This window comes from Lonchura striata, chromosome 2 (assembly GCF_046129695.1).
Source record: "Lonchura striata isolate bLonStr1 chromosome 2, bLonStr1.mat, whole genome shotgun sequence".
NCBI classification, from domain to species: Eukaryota; Metazoa; Chordata; class Aves; order Passeriformes; family Estrildidae; genus Lonchura; species Lonchura striata.
In genome coordinates, this window is record NC_134604.1 from 50,035,247 (window position 1) to 50,048,302 (window position 13,056).

General features: G+C 43.5%; 1 protein-coding gene across 10 annotated transcripts in view; it reads left to right on the forward strand.

Moving 5' to 3' along the window:
* The first annotated feature begins 294 nt into the window (after window positions 1–294).
* KLF12 (KLF transcription factor 12) overlaps window positions 295–13,056 on the forward strand; it is a 227,315-nt gene continuing 214,553 nt past the window's right edge. For 4 of the 10 annotated variants that reach the window (XM_021548069.3, XM_021548073.2, XM_021548071.3 and 1 more), the window contains exon 1: window positions 952–1,144. The gene's annotated coding sequence lies outside the window, so the exon portion shown is untranslated. Of the gene's footprint in view, window positions 356–951; window positions 1,145–1,243; window positions 1,355–1,638; window positions 1,658–2,355; window positions 2,528–13,056 lie in introns of those variants that run through there. The other 6 variants (XM_077781368.1, XM_021548075.3, XM_021548070.3 and 3 more) reach the window with 6 other exon arrangements.

Genomic DNA, 13,056 nt, shown 5'->3' on the forward strand with positions numbered 1-13,056 from the left:
AAAGGTTTAACTGACTCTTAAGGGTTTATATTTTTTGTTTCCTAAGGTTCTGAAAGTTCTTTTAAAACAAAGACTTCGTGTTTTAAACAAACTTTAAGATTATGGAATCTGTTCCTCTATACGTTGTTATTAAAATCTTTACAACTCAGTATCTGCAGCCCTTACGTGAGAAAAATCTTCCCCATAAAGGAAGTTCTCAGTTTGCAGGGGCGCGACTAGGGCTTACAAACGCTGACCAAAAAAAACACAAAAAACCACAACCCCACGCCTCGCATACTTCTCACGAGCTGCAGTCTGGCTGTGCGAAGAAAACAAAATAAAAGAGAAGGGAAAGGCTTGCAGAGCACAGCCCCAGGTAACAGCGGGGGCCGGTCCGGCAGACCCTCTGGGGCGGACACACCGCCCGGCGCGTCCTGTCCCACCGGGACGGCCCCGGGGTCGCGACCGCGTGTCCCCGGGGCCCGCTCAGCGCGGCCACCGCCCCGCGCCCACCGCCCCGTGACCACCGCCCTGCGCCCGCCCCTCGGAGCTCCCCTTGCTCCCCTCCGCCGGCTCCCCCAGCGCCTCGCCCCGCTCAGTGCCCCCTCAGCGCGCCCAGAGCCCCGGGCTCCCCCATGGCCCCGCACCCCCCCACGAGCTTCCCCCGGCGCCTCCCTTCCCTTCCCTACCCCGCCCCGCCCTCGGCGGCCCCTGGCCCCGGGCCTCCCCTCGGCGCCCCCGCTGCCGGCCGCGCCCGGCCCCTCCCCGCGGCGCCCCGCTGCCCTGCCCCTCCCCGCGGCCGGGCCGGGGCCGGGGCCGGGGCCGGGGCCGGGAGGGGGAGGCGCGGCCGGGCGTTCCCGTCCCCACCCCCGGGGCGGGGCGGGCGGCGCACCGGGGCGGCCGCGGGGCGGGGGCGCGGCCCCTCCCTCCCTCCCCTCCCTCCGCCCGGCTGCCGGTGGGGGCGGGGACGCGCCGCATGCCAGCGACGCCACCGGCGCCCGCTGTGGCCGGAGCAGGGGCCGGGAGCTGGGGAGGGGGACACCGGTCCGGACCCTTTGTCTGAGCGCCCGGCGGGGCGTCGCGGCGGCCCCACGCGAGGCGCGGCCAGGCGGCGCCGGGAGCCTCCACCCCCGGCCCACCCTGCCCGGGCTCATCATGTGACGCGGTAAGTCGGTGGCGAGCGAGCGCCGCGGCTCCCCGGGCTGCCCCCATTCATTTCCCGGGGACGGCCGCCGGCTGCCTCCGCCGGTGCGGTGTGCGAGTGCGCGGGGCACTGCCCGGGCAGCGCGGGGCGGGCGGACAGACAGACACAGAGCGGGGACCCTGTGTCAGGGAAGGAAACAGTTTCTTCTCCTGCTCTGCCGCTTCTGCTCAGGTCTGTGCCGATTCCCTTTCTTAGCAGGATAAACGGCCAATGTGTGTGGGTTTTGCTGCTGCTGTCCCAGCCAGCCTCTATTTAAAAAAACAAACAAACAAAATACCGCTCCTATACTGAAGTTAAATAATTTTAAAGAACAGGCGGGGGGGCAGGGCACCCCCCCGCTTCCCCCGGCGCCGCCGGGGCGAGCTGGGGGTTAACGGCGGTGCCCTCCCTCCCCCGCTCCCTCCCCCGCTCCATCCATCCCCTCCTCCCTCCTGCCTCCATCCCTGCCGGTGCCCCGGCGGCAGCGATACCGGGGTAGGGTGCTAGGCGCCGGCCCGAACTTTTCCCTCAACTTTCCCGCTGAGGCTCTAGGAGGGGGAAAAAGGGGGTGGGGGCGGCGGTGAAAAAGGCGAGGGGAGGAAATAAAAAGCGATAAGCGGAGGGTGATGAGCAGCAAGCTGGGAGCGCCTAGCCCTTTGTGCTGCTGTCCCCGGTGGGGGGGGTGGGGGCGGGCGGCCCCCGTGCGCATTCGGGGCTAGGCAATTAATATAAAAAAAAAAAAAATATCAAAAAAGTATAAAGTGTAGCGCTCGGTGGAGGGGAAAATCGAAGTGTAACGCTGTATGAGGGGAAGAATCGGACTATAACCCTCTATGGGGGGAAAAAATAAAAAAAGAGTGTGGTGCTGTATTACCTTCTACAGCTTCTGTGAACAAATGCTCGCTGTTGGAGAAGTCGGGAGCTTGGGGAGCAAACCGCTGGTATTTACATTTAACGCGTGAGCCCAGAGCCGCTGCGGGAGCTGGGTTACCCCGTGGCATAAGCGTCACCCTGTGAAGCCCTCCGAAAGCTTTCCGCTGCTGGGATGAAATTTCCTCTGGGATGAGATGTGGCTCCTACCCGCCTCCCCCAACATCCAACCACCAGCGGTGGTGCAGGATTTTGGGGGAGGCGGATAGGAGCTACGAGACGGGTTATTTTATATTCTCCTCCCCGTGGTTTGCAGGGATGCGATGCTCCGGTCCAGACAGCGGATATTTTTTTTTTTTTTTTTTTTTTCGGATCTCCGAGTGCAATTCAGTCCCGCAAACGGGCTTGCTTGGGCAGTGAGGTATTTTGTGCGCTTAGGGAGGAGGTACGAGCCGTTTCGGTGGGAAGCACTGAAGAGAAGTTCACTTGATCGGGGTCTGTATAGAGCTTGTAAAATCCTGCTACCTCTTGGCAGCCCCCCTTCCCCTGAGTAGACAGTAAACTAGTTTATTTTTTGAATTACATATCGTGAAGTAAATGGTACTCTTCTTCCTCCCTCCACCACCCTTTTTGGTTTTTTTTTTTTTTTTTTCCTTTTCACTTTTCTGCCTTCTCGCCACGGCAGGTAGATTATTCGCGGCAACTTTGCGAGGCTGCTTTATATAGCGCTGGCATATGGGCTCCATTTTCTGCTCTCTGGTTGGTCTACAACTCTGAAATGCACAGGAACAGCAAAGTGGTCACAGCGTGGGATTAGTAGCTGTGCTGAATAGGTCACAGATGGGGCGATAGGAGCATTTTATTAGTGACGTAAGGCTGCATAAACCGAGGCTGCTTTTTTTTTTTTTTAATTTATTATACGTGCTGGGAGAGGGGGAGTGTCTCAATATCTTTCTAATGGGACGTAATCAAGTTGAAACCGCTCTCTGCAAGCTGGCATGTCACCTATCGTCACAAACGAACCGCGCATAGCGAAGGGAAACATTGCGGATTTTTTTTTTTTCACCGTCTTTTTATTTTTTTGCCCTCCCCGTGCTGCCGGAGGCTTTGGCAGCCGCTGCTAGGCTGCTGCTGGCAGGTGCCCGGGCTGGAGGCTGGTGGATGACATCACCCCCTCGGTGACACCCATGCGCGCCCCTCCCCGGGCCAGCACCCCGCCCGCCCCACCACTGCCTCCAGAACAACAGTGGTGGCATTTTCCTCTTTCTCATTCTTTTTCTTTCCCCTTTCAGTATTTTTTTCCCACTTATTTTTTTTTTTTTTTTTTCTTCTTTTTTACTGTGCGTGGTACCTGGAACTGGGAGGAGGGCGCAGTCTGAGAAGCTCCTTTTTTTTTTTTGTGAGGAAAACAGCTTTTTGACAAAATGTATGTCATAGGTCATTTGATGAGTGAGTGCATCTATTCTGGAGGGGCTGGGAAGGAGTTTAGAATATGGGAGATACTGTTTATTTTCTGTTTCTGATAGTGAGGCAATATCAGACGTGTAAATAGAGGGGATGGGAAATTATGTATTTTTAATTCTGTCTTTTTTTCCCCCAGCAGTAGTTCATGCTAGTATTTCCAGGCCGTTCTTTGCTTTCTCGTAGAAAAACCTTTTCTGGAAAGTCCTCTGACAGCCCAAGAAGACTCTGTGTAACAACTTTTAAAAATAAACTTTAAGATTCCAGGACAGGCTAATCGTGGAGTCTTCTGCCAGCTGTTTCTGTCAGGATCAGCCAGACCTGAACATGCATGAGCAGAGTTTCACTCCAGATGAGAGGAGGCAGAAATGTGGGGCTGAAATAGCTCTTCCCCTGGGAGATGTTAGAATGGAGTCAGCAAAGGGCTTGGGCTGCAGAACCCTGTGGTAGTGACTGTTTTCCTTTTCTCCTAGACCAAGGTGGTATGTGATGATAACCACTACAGTGAAATAGAAATACAGACCATGTATTTGAGGAAAGTGGGCAACGCCTTTTCTGGATGCTTGGGGAGCTCTATGCTGCACAGGAGGGTTGCAGAATGTCTGTGTAATTTGATGGAGTTTTCAGTGCTTCTGGGGTATCCCATTGTTTAGATTTTGGATGATCTGTAAAATAATGGAAAGCTGAGTGCCCTTTCTCATGGCTGGGTGCATGATGTCCACTTATGCAAGCATTCCCTGAGATAAAGTGCTGTAGTCTCCTTGCTTCAGGCTGCTGGATGACCTCTGTGAACCTTGCATGGCTCCTGGCACCACTTCTCTGCATGGCCAACCTCCTTGCTCTTCCCTTCAGTGTTTGCTTTGTGGAACAGGTCAAATCAGTACAAAGTTGGTTTTGACCAAGTCTTTGTTTGAATCAAGTAAAATAGGAGAGTGTGAATGATGTGTTTGTTCATTAATAAAGATGGAGATCTGAAAACACTTATTTTTACTGATGTGTCTTGCTTGTGGCTTTTGAAATACCATATCTTGGTTTCTTTTGTTGGAGAATGATTGTGGTTTGCCTTTCCTTGACATTACTACAAAATGAGTAAAAAAATTAATTTCCTGAAATAAAAATCTTGTTTTTAGAAAGGCTGAAATGGATGCAGCACCCAGACTTTGACCTTCTCAGTTCTTGACTAGTGGTTGTTTACTACAGCTGCAGCTGTGTGTCTTTGAAAGAGGAGGAGCTGCAAACACAAGCATGCTCACTTTTCCTGCTAAGAGGAAAACATGTAATAAACATATTGTTTCAAAGTGAGTTGTTAAGTAAAGTGTTGAGCAGCCAGGTTGGGGGTTTTCCTTTCCCTTGTGCCAATTGCACTGTGCTGTATCTGTATGATAAGTTTTGAATCGTGTGAATGCAAAATGTGAAAGCATGAAATGACTATGTTTCCTATGCACTAAAAAAGATTTTTTTAAAATTAAATTCATGCTTACACTAGAAAGGAGAAATACTTTTGCACTGAAGTATTGAGGACACTGTCAACATTGTCATTGGAAAAAGTTCCGTGTAATCTTACCCTGCGTTCAACAACTGAACTTTAGACAGTCCCCTTGCTTCAGCTGAATGATTTTTTTTAAAGTTGCTGCTAAACACAACCCCCAAACAACAGCAAAAGTTATGTTTGATGATTCAGTGTCAACACGATTGCATTAGTTTATAGCTAGATAGACATATGTTGACAAACTTGACTGTAGTGTTGATCAGTCCTTGTGGCACTGTTGCAAAACTGGGTAAAATTGGACCAATTTGAGGAAAGCTGTGGAGTCAGTTTTGGTTTTTCTGTATATATGTGTGTGTGTATGTATATATATATATATATATAAATTCCAGCCCTAATAATGCTGTGTTTGCATTTTGAATCTTTCTTCTGTGCAGAAAGTTTGCTTAGATTTTGTGCCCTGAATATGTGAACTTTTTCCTACTTCTGCAGAGTTTGGTGTGTCTAACAGGTTTGAAGTTCGTATGAAATCTATGCTCTCGTTTGCTCCCAAGCAATGACTATAGGAGATGAGCTTAGTCAGACAGACAGACAGACAGACAGCTTAGTCAGAGCATGGTGCTAATAGTGCCAGGGCTGTGGGTTCTGTCCCTGTATGGGCCATTAATTTAAGAGTTGGACTCAATGATCTTGCAGGTCCTTTCCAAGTCAGAATATTCTGTTATTGTATCAATGTGAAAAAGATAGACTGTTCTTTAATTAGTTCTGTTTACCTTTTGACTGCAGAGAACTCTTAAAATAATACTGAGAGATAGGAAGATGAGGGAAAATGAATACGTTTTTTGCCCAGAAAGTGTATCTATGCTGCATGTAACACCGAAGCTGTATGGACTTTCTTGAGTTCAGTGTAATAGCTCTTCTTAATTAGAAAGCCTTACCTAAACTTGGGAATAAACCAAAATTTAATTATTATGTACATTTATTTTTGCATCTATGTCTGCTGCAGAATGATGTATTTTGATCTGGAGAAGGCAAATTTAAATTATGGTGTGTCTTGGTTCTGTAGCTATTTCTGTAATTTCTTGGATTTTTGGGATGGCATGGTGGCATGAGCTATCCCAGTGTTTCTCAAATACATGGTAAAACTTGGGAGTGAATATGTAAAGTCATGTGATATATATTCAGGGACTGTATGTTATGATCTATGTTTCTTCATGCACTCAACATCTGTACATATCAACTCCTGTGCCAGAAGAGTCCCTTCAGCTGCAGCTACAAGGGTAGGACTTACCTTGGTGTTGGCTTGCTGATTTTTTTTTTTTTTTTTTTTAAGTTCGGTATAATTACAAGGATGCAAAAGCTAAGGTTTATTTGAACTAAAACTGTTTGTCAGGATCAAGGGAGATGCTATGATTCAGGACTATTAAAAGTATATGTTTAGTGATACTAAATAAAGTTGGCCAAGATTGTCACATGCTGATATTTCTGACCCTCTGGATGTGATTCTAGTACTGTCTTGTGATTTTTTAAAAATCTGTTTTTTTTATTTATACACAGAATTGTTTTTATTTTTTGTTTGTTTCTTAAAACAAACGCCCTCATGTGCAGTGGTGTTTATACTTTCGTGGGTGGCTGGCAGTGCTGGCACTAACAGCGTTAGGCATTGCAGTGCAGACCAGCACCACTTGAGTTAAGGAATGTCTGGTTTGCAGTAGCAAGCTTTTGTCCTCTCTGTGAACCAGCCTTCAGGACGGGAATGAGGCGTGCTCTTTGCTAATGGCTGGCACGGTATTTGCTACATAGCAGAGTAATGATGGGACTCAAAAATCCTGAGCTTTGTTCCTGGCCTGGCTGTGGGGCGAGCATGTTCTCCTTGTTTTAACATAGAACAATCAAATGCATGACCTTGGACATCAGTGCCACTAAGGGGATAATTAATTAATCAGATGATGTATCATGTCGGGACACCCGAGTTCTAGTCTCGTTTTTGTCACGTGTCACCTGGGACAGGCACTTTGCTACCCTCTCTGTAAGGTGGTAAGCAGTGACCCTAATTCCCTATTAATGCGGGGTGTTGTCCAGTGGTCAGAGCAGCAAAGAGCACAAGGTTTTGCGTGCTAATGCTGATCCTCCTTCTGACTGCCTAAATAATTTCTTTTTCTCTGCCTTGCCCAAGAAGAGCTTTTCTGGTGGTGGTGTTGCGCGTCTGTTCTGGAGCCTTACAGGTCCCTGACAGCAGCATGGGCAGCACTGATGCTGGCAGGCTGCGTGGGTGCGGGGGGTGTGTGCACAGAGCTCAGGCCAGCTGGAAACAAGGTCAGGTCCATTGCAGAGCTGGAGATGCTATCAGGGAGCTCTGGAACCCTTCCTGAGTGTGAGGGAGCTGTAATTCTCATATACTTTGTTCAAGTCTTGACAGGCTGCCATTGACAGGAGTAAAGGCAACTATATGTAACCCAGTATTTTCGTATTTTCTATTTGTAGATACCTGAGAGAAGAATCTTTCAAAAAAAGTACTCTTTACAGAAAAAGTACTGAGTTTTTTTTTGCTTTTTTTTTTTACTACCAAAGTTGTCAGAGGTGGCTGGTTCAAATACTCAGTGTTCTCAGATGCTTTCAAATCAGACTTTGAAGAACCAGTCACTGAGCATTTCTATTTAAATGATTGAAGTTTGTTAGCTGGAATATGCAGTATTAGAAATTTGTTATGTTAGTTTCAGAGAATACTTGTGACTTGTTATTTACCATTAATATTATTCTCCTGTTTTTTTTCCCATTCTGTTTTTTTCCCATTTTCAGATGGTCTGCAAAAAAATTGAAGGGACCTGTTATAGCAGACAGAATTAGTTGTCATCTGAGGTAGTCACTGAAATATTTAGGATTAATGATATCAATTGCCAATTCCTCCGAGTAAAAAAAAGGAAAATAATGACTATTAATACTATGTAGTAACATTTTACAGGAATCTGAGTAGGACTTAATATTAGAATAATATAGAATTTTTTTTTGTATCTGTCTTTATTTTGAATGTTTAATGCTGGCATGAAACACTTTTGAGTTAGTCTTCAAATGTGAGTTGGCAGTGCTCTAGAAGAGCATGTAAAGACCTGTGATTGATGACACTTTAAAGTCTTTTAAAGTGTTGGACAGTAGTTGGAGCTGTTCCAGTTCCTTTTTCAGAGAATCTTTCAGTTGCAAGAAAATTCCAAGTGGGAAATGAAAACATTTTTCTTAAAAAAAAAAAAAGTAGAGAAAAACATTCTTTTCCCCTTTCTATAAATTGGTAACAGTTACAAGGTGACTTAATTTTTCCCTTGTTCCATTTGACAAAGGAAATCTTTTGTATAGACAGTGCCCTACACAATTTTGAAAGGAAAAAATGAGGTTTTGAAAGTGAGAGCATGCAGAGTTTGTCTAGTTAAGAGGCAGATTTGGAGGCTGCTATTTCTGATAGCATTGCCATTTTAATTTTTACTGCCAAGATATATATTCAGCTAAATCAACATTTGGCTAAAGTGTCTATCTTAATACTTGGAGACCTCCTATTTTGAGAAGATGGTAGATTTGTAATTTTTGATTGTGTCTTCAGTGGGATAAAGTTTATAGTAGTCACGTCAAACAATTAAACATAGTAAACTGAAAAAAAAATTTATTTAGTGCACATTCTCTGCTTTGCATCCCAGCCAGTATCTGAGATTTATTTTGTGCTTGCTGGAGATGTGCTGCTGTTTGGGTTTCATGTGTTGCTGGATTTAGGAACACAGCATTTCTTCTGCAACAGCGATGCTGAAGAAGTATGTGGGATAGGCAGAGATTGAAGACAGAATTCTATGCAGAGCAGTCACAGACATCTGCCTAAGTCAGTTCTGGTGGAGAGTTTGAATAAAATACTTTCCTTTTCCAAAAACAAAGTGCTTAGCTCATCCTTGCCTCAGAAGTGTGTACTAAAATCACAACACCAGAATAATTCTTACGGTCAAGAGACCTTCAGAAAACCCCTCTGTTGGCTGACAGTACAGGAAGTCTCAGATGTTTAGTTCACACGTAAATGAGTACATTGAACTTGCTAAAAAATAAGTGAGAGATCATTCGTAGTGCTCAAATCCTGGGAAAAGCACTGGAGGCCCTGAAGGGTTTGGTGGTGGTGAAGAAGGAATAGCAGTTTCTGTGGGCTTCCTTATGGCTTTAGTTATTTGGTGTTAACTTAGCCCATGTATTGTGAGAGCAGTAGACTCAGCCAGGCTGGGATTTTCTATAGTAGGGACAGCATCAGGAGCATAGTGTTTTGGTACCCAAGTCCTCCTGAGGTCATAGCTTGAAGTCCATCAACAGAAATAAAAGTTATTTATACCTTCAGATCCCACATCTGCCCAATACTACTGAAGTTGACTTGTGTGGCTTTCAAAACAAAAAGGAAATAAAAAAGAGGAATTAAAGGAAAAGAAGGAAGTTTCTTCTTGTGATCAATTCTAAGTGCAGTTGATGCTGCTTTTTCCCATCCATCAGTTCTCATCCTTTAATGTTTAATTATTGCGTTGCTTTCTGCCTCTTGCCAGCAGCACTGTTCAGCCTCTCTTTGGGCGAAGAATGCTGCTCTCTTCCTCTTGCTGTAACCCTTCTGTTAATCACTTTGTCATTAAAAAGCTGCTGAATTCTTATAAACAACTGCATTTTCTGGATACTGGATTACTTGAAAGTGCATTCCCTTTAACAAAAACCCTAGCCACTTTACCTACTTACCCCCTGTTTTTTCTTAACATTTCTGCTTGTACAGTTGTGTTTTCAAGACATCTGATCAAAGAAGCCTTTATAGATTGCATTTATATGTGTATGTGTGTGTATGTTTGCTAAAATTGCTACTTGCTTTGCATAAGGATTATATTCTCAGTAGTTCGGTGCCTAACTGGCAAGCCCTTGGAGCAGGCCTGCCCTCCTGAAAGCATGGCTTTCTGTGGCAGAGAGAGGGAAAGGTGGGGTGAAGGTGTTCCCTGCATTTAGTTGTGGTCACCATAGTAGTGTCTTTCCGCAGATCAGAGCAGGCTAGGGTTACTGCTATACCCAAGCTGACTCCTTGCATATTACTGTGATATCAAAAATAGAAACGTGAGGTTAGTGTGAAAAGTCTTTTCATATTGCTAATGTAATAGAAACACGAAAATAATCAGTGGAAATACTCCCCTTGTGTAAGGCAGTGTTAGAAGTAGTTCAGAAAACCCAGAAGTTCTAATCTCTCAAAGAATCTGTAACAGTAATTTTTGAAGGAGAGAACAGAAATGAGATTCATACTACGGTAATAATTTGGTATGATCTAAAACAGTAATTCCAGTCAGTATTTGACAGACATTATAGAATTTTCAAGTTTAAAAGTTGAGTGACTAGATTGCAGCTCTTTTGAAGCTTGAGGTTTGGCAGCTGGTTAAAGTACAGAAATTGTGTCCTAAAAGTGTCTTGCCAGTGCTGAAATGCCATAGAAGAAGTGAACCCACAAAGCCACATTTAACTAACATACAAGTTGCAAAGACTTTGCAAAGACTTCTAAGGATTTCTGCCTGGATGAACAAGTTGGAATTTAGCCACAGATGTTCAGAATCTTAGGCGGTGATGGACAGGTTGGCATTTAAGCAGGATAGCAGGAGGTTTGCAAGTCAAATTCAGTATACTCACTGGAGGCAGCACTTGGTGAAGTGAGAAGAAATAAATATTATAGTATCTCTCATGGGGTCAAATTGTAGTTTCATTGATTTGTGTATCAGAGGAGACCACTGTGATCATCTAATTCAATTTCAGTAATGCCATCAGTAGAGTATCACCTTGTCCTGTGCAAACCATGCATGGTCTCTTGGAACTGGAACATTCTGTGAGTAGATGTTTGTAATGTAAAAAACTTTATGCAGTGGGCAATCAACTGTCGCCTTTGGTGAGCTGTTCAGTGGTTATAATTACTCTAATCTCTATGCATTATTTCTTCCCTGAATTTAGCTATATATTTGGCTTCCAGCCACTTAACCTTGTTATACTTCTGTCTCTTAAATGAGTGGTCAAACTAGTCTCCTGTCAATTCCTTCTCTATCTTATTTTCAGAATATGCATAATTGAACAGTGTTTACTTTGTGGTTGTTAAAGAAGGTGAATTGATTTAAATAATTTTGACTTCAAAATAGTGGGCAAGACAACTCGATTTAAACAGTTTAAATCTTGTTTGGTTCCTGTAGTTCTTACTCATTTTGCATTCCTAGTATTGTCTTTTGGGTAAGTGATGCTTAGTGTGCTGATACACAGCAGATTAAATAGTCTTTACACAGAGAATACTCAAATTGTTATTTGAGTGAATGCATTGTATGGATACCTGTATATTTTAAAAGTTCATGGAATTAATGTTCATTTGCTGTGTTTGAATTTTCATATATTTAATATTACAGTATGGCTGATGTGTTTCTGATTTACTAGGTAGTTCAGTTTTACTATTGACTTTGTCAGCTATACTTAGAACTCATAAACCACGGAAAACATAATTAAAAAAATTAATAATATCTTGATTTCTTTTTGATATGCCAGGTTTCTTTAAATATCTTAATAAAATTTATTGGTATATAATTAACTTTTACAGTGAATAAAGGAAAAGTGTTATTTTATTATTAAGACAAACTCTCAATTTCTGTTGAAAATACCCTTGGGAGTTTTAGAACTTGTAGCTATCACCCTTCAGCATATTATTTATATTTAAATACTGTAAGAGAAACATCATTACTTAGTTTAATTTGCTCATGGTAGATTTTTTCAACTTCTGAATGATCCAGTAATTTGTGGTGGTTGAATAAGCTGTGAGAAATGAGATATTCTGTTCTGCACCTGCTTATTGATTAGTTTGTGTTTCAGTTTTGTTTAGTCTGTGTTTTTTATAGGGTAAGTAGTTTCTTTGAAACTTTAACAGCAAATGGGCACCACTTGAGCATTGATGAAAGAAGGAATGTAAATTAGTTTCATAAATTCAAATGTAATTTTGGTGAAAAATTTAAATAATAGAGTCAGAATTTTTCATGGGGAGATAAAATAGTGTTACAGAAAAACGCCATTTCTTTACCAAACAGGTTTTGGAGCAGCTTTGGTTAACCTGCTCTTTCTAAACATTGTCAAAAGGTAGGATTGGCCAGCTACTCTTGCTTTGTGAAGCTGCTTATGAAAATAATTTTTTCAAATACTTGATTTATTCTCAGCTGATGACACTGCCACCCCAGTTCTCAGGTGCCTTTTTGAGCATGTCTAGTCAGTGTATTATCTAAAGTACGAATAGAATGCTCTTAGGCCAAAGGTACCAGCTGAGCAGGAGCACCCAGGCTCCAGTGTTTGGTGTCCTTACCTGGTGCTGCACTTCTCAGACCTTCAAGTCTCTTGCTCTGTTTTTTTTTTCTTTTTCTTCCTATGCTTTTTCTAGATAATTACATATTTAATAATTCAGATTTAATCCTGGGATAGTCTGCTCCCTCTCCCCTGCAGCTGCTTTTCATTAATTGTACCAGTTTTAAAAGAGTTAGTAAGAAAACCTGGGAATTTTTCTGAGTTTTGCTCAACTTGGGGAAGTTTTGCTCTTTAACAGTAATCTTATCTTTGAAGCCCTGCTTCAAACAAACTGTACCTTTTCACTTTAATTATTTCATCTTTTTTTGGGATGTTTTTCAGTGCTTAGGTATACACTGCTCTATTTCCTCAGTCTTCGAAGAGATACACTTATCTAAATAAAACTTAATTTCTGCTAATTCTGACTTCAAAACTGTGATCATAAGTAACCTTATATTACAAGGAAACTGTTTAAAGGTGTACTTTTCTCTGGTTTTTTCCCCCCCACCTTCTCCCTGTCTTCCTGAAATAGCAACTAAAGGCCAAAGCAAGATTTTTTTTTTTGCTTGCCTGTTTTTTCGTTGTGTAGTTTTACTCAGTGTGATAACTTTCTTTCTACTTCATCATGGAGCCAGGCAAAATGATGTAGGGCACAGAGCTATCAAAAAGCAGTACAGCTGAAAAGGTAATTTGCTTCTTCCTTAAAGAGGGAGAAGGAAGCTTGTTGGCTATTTTGCTTTCT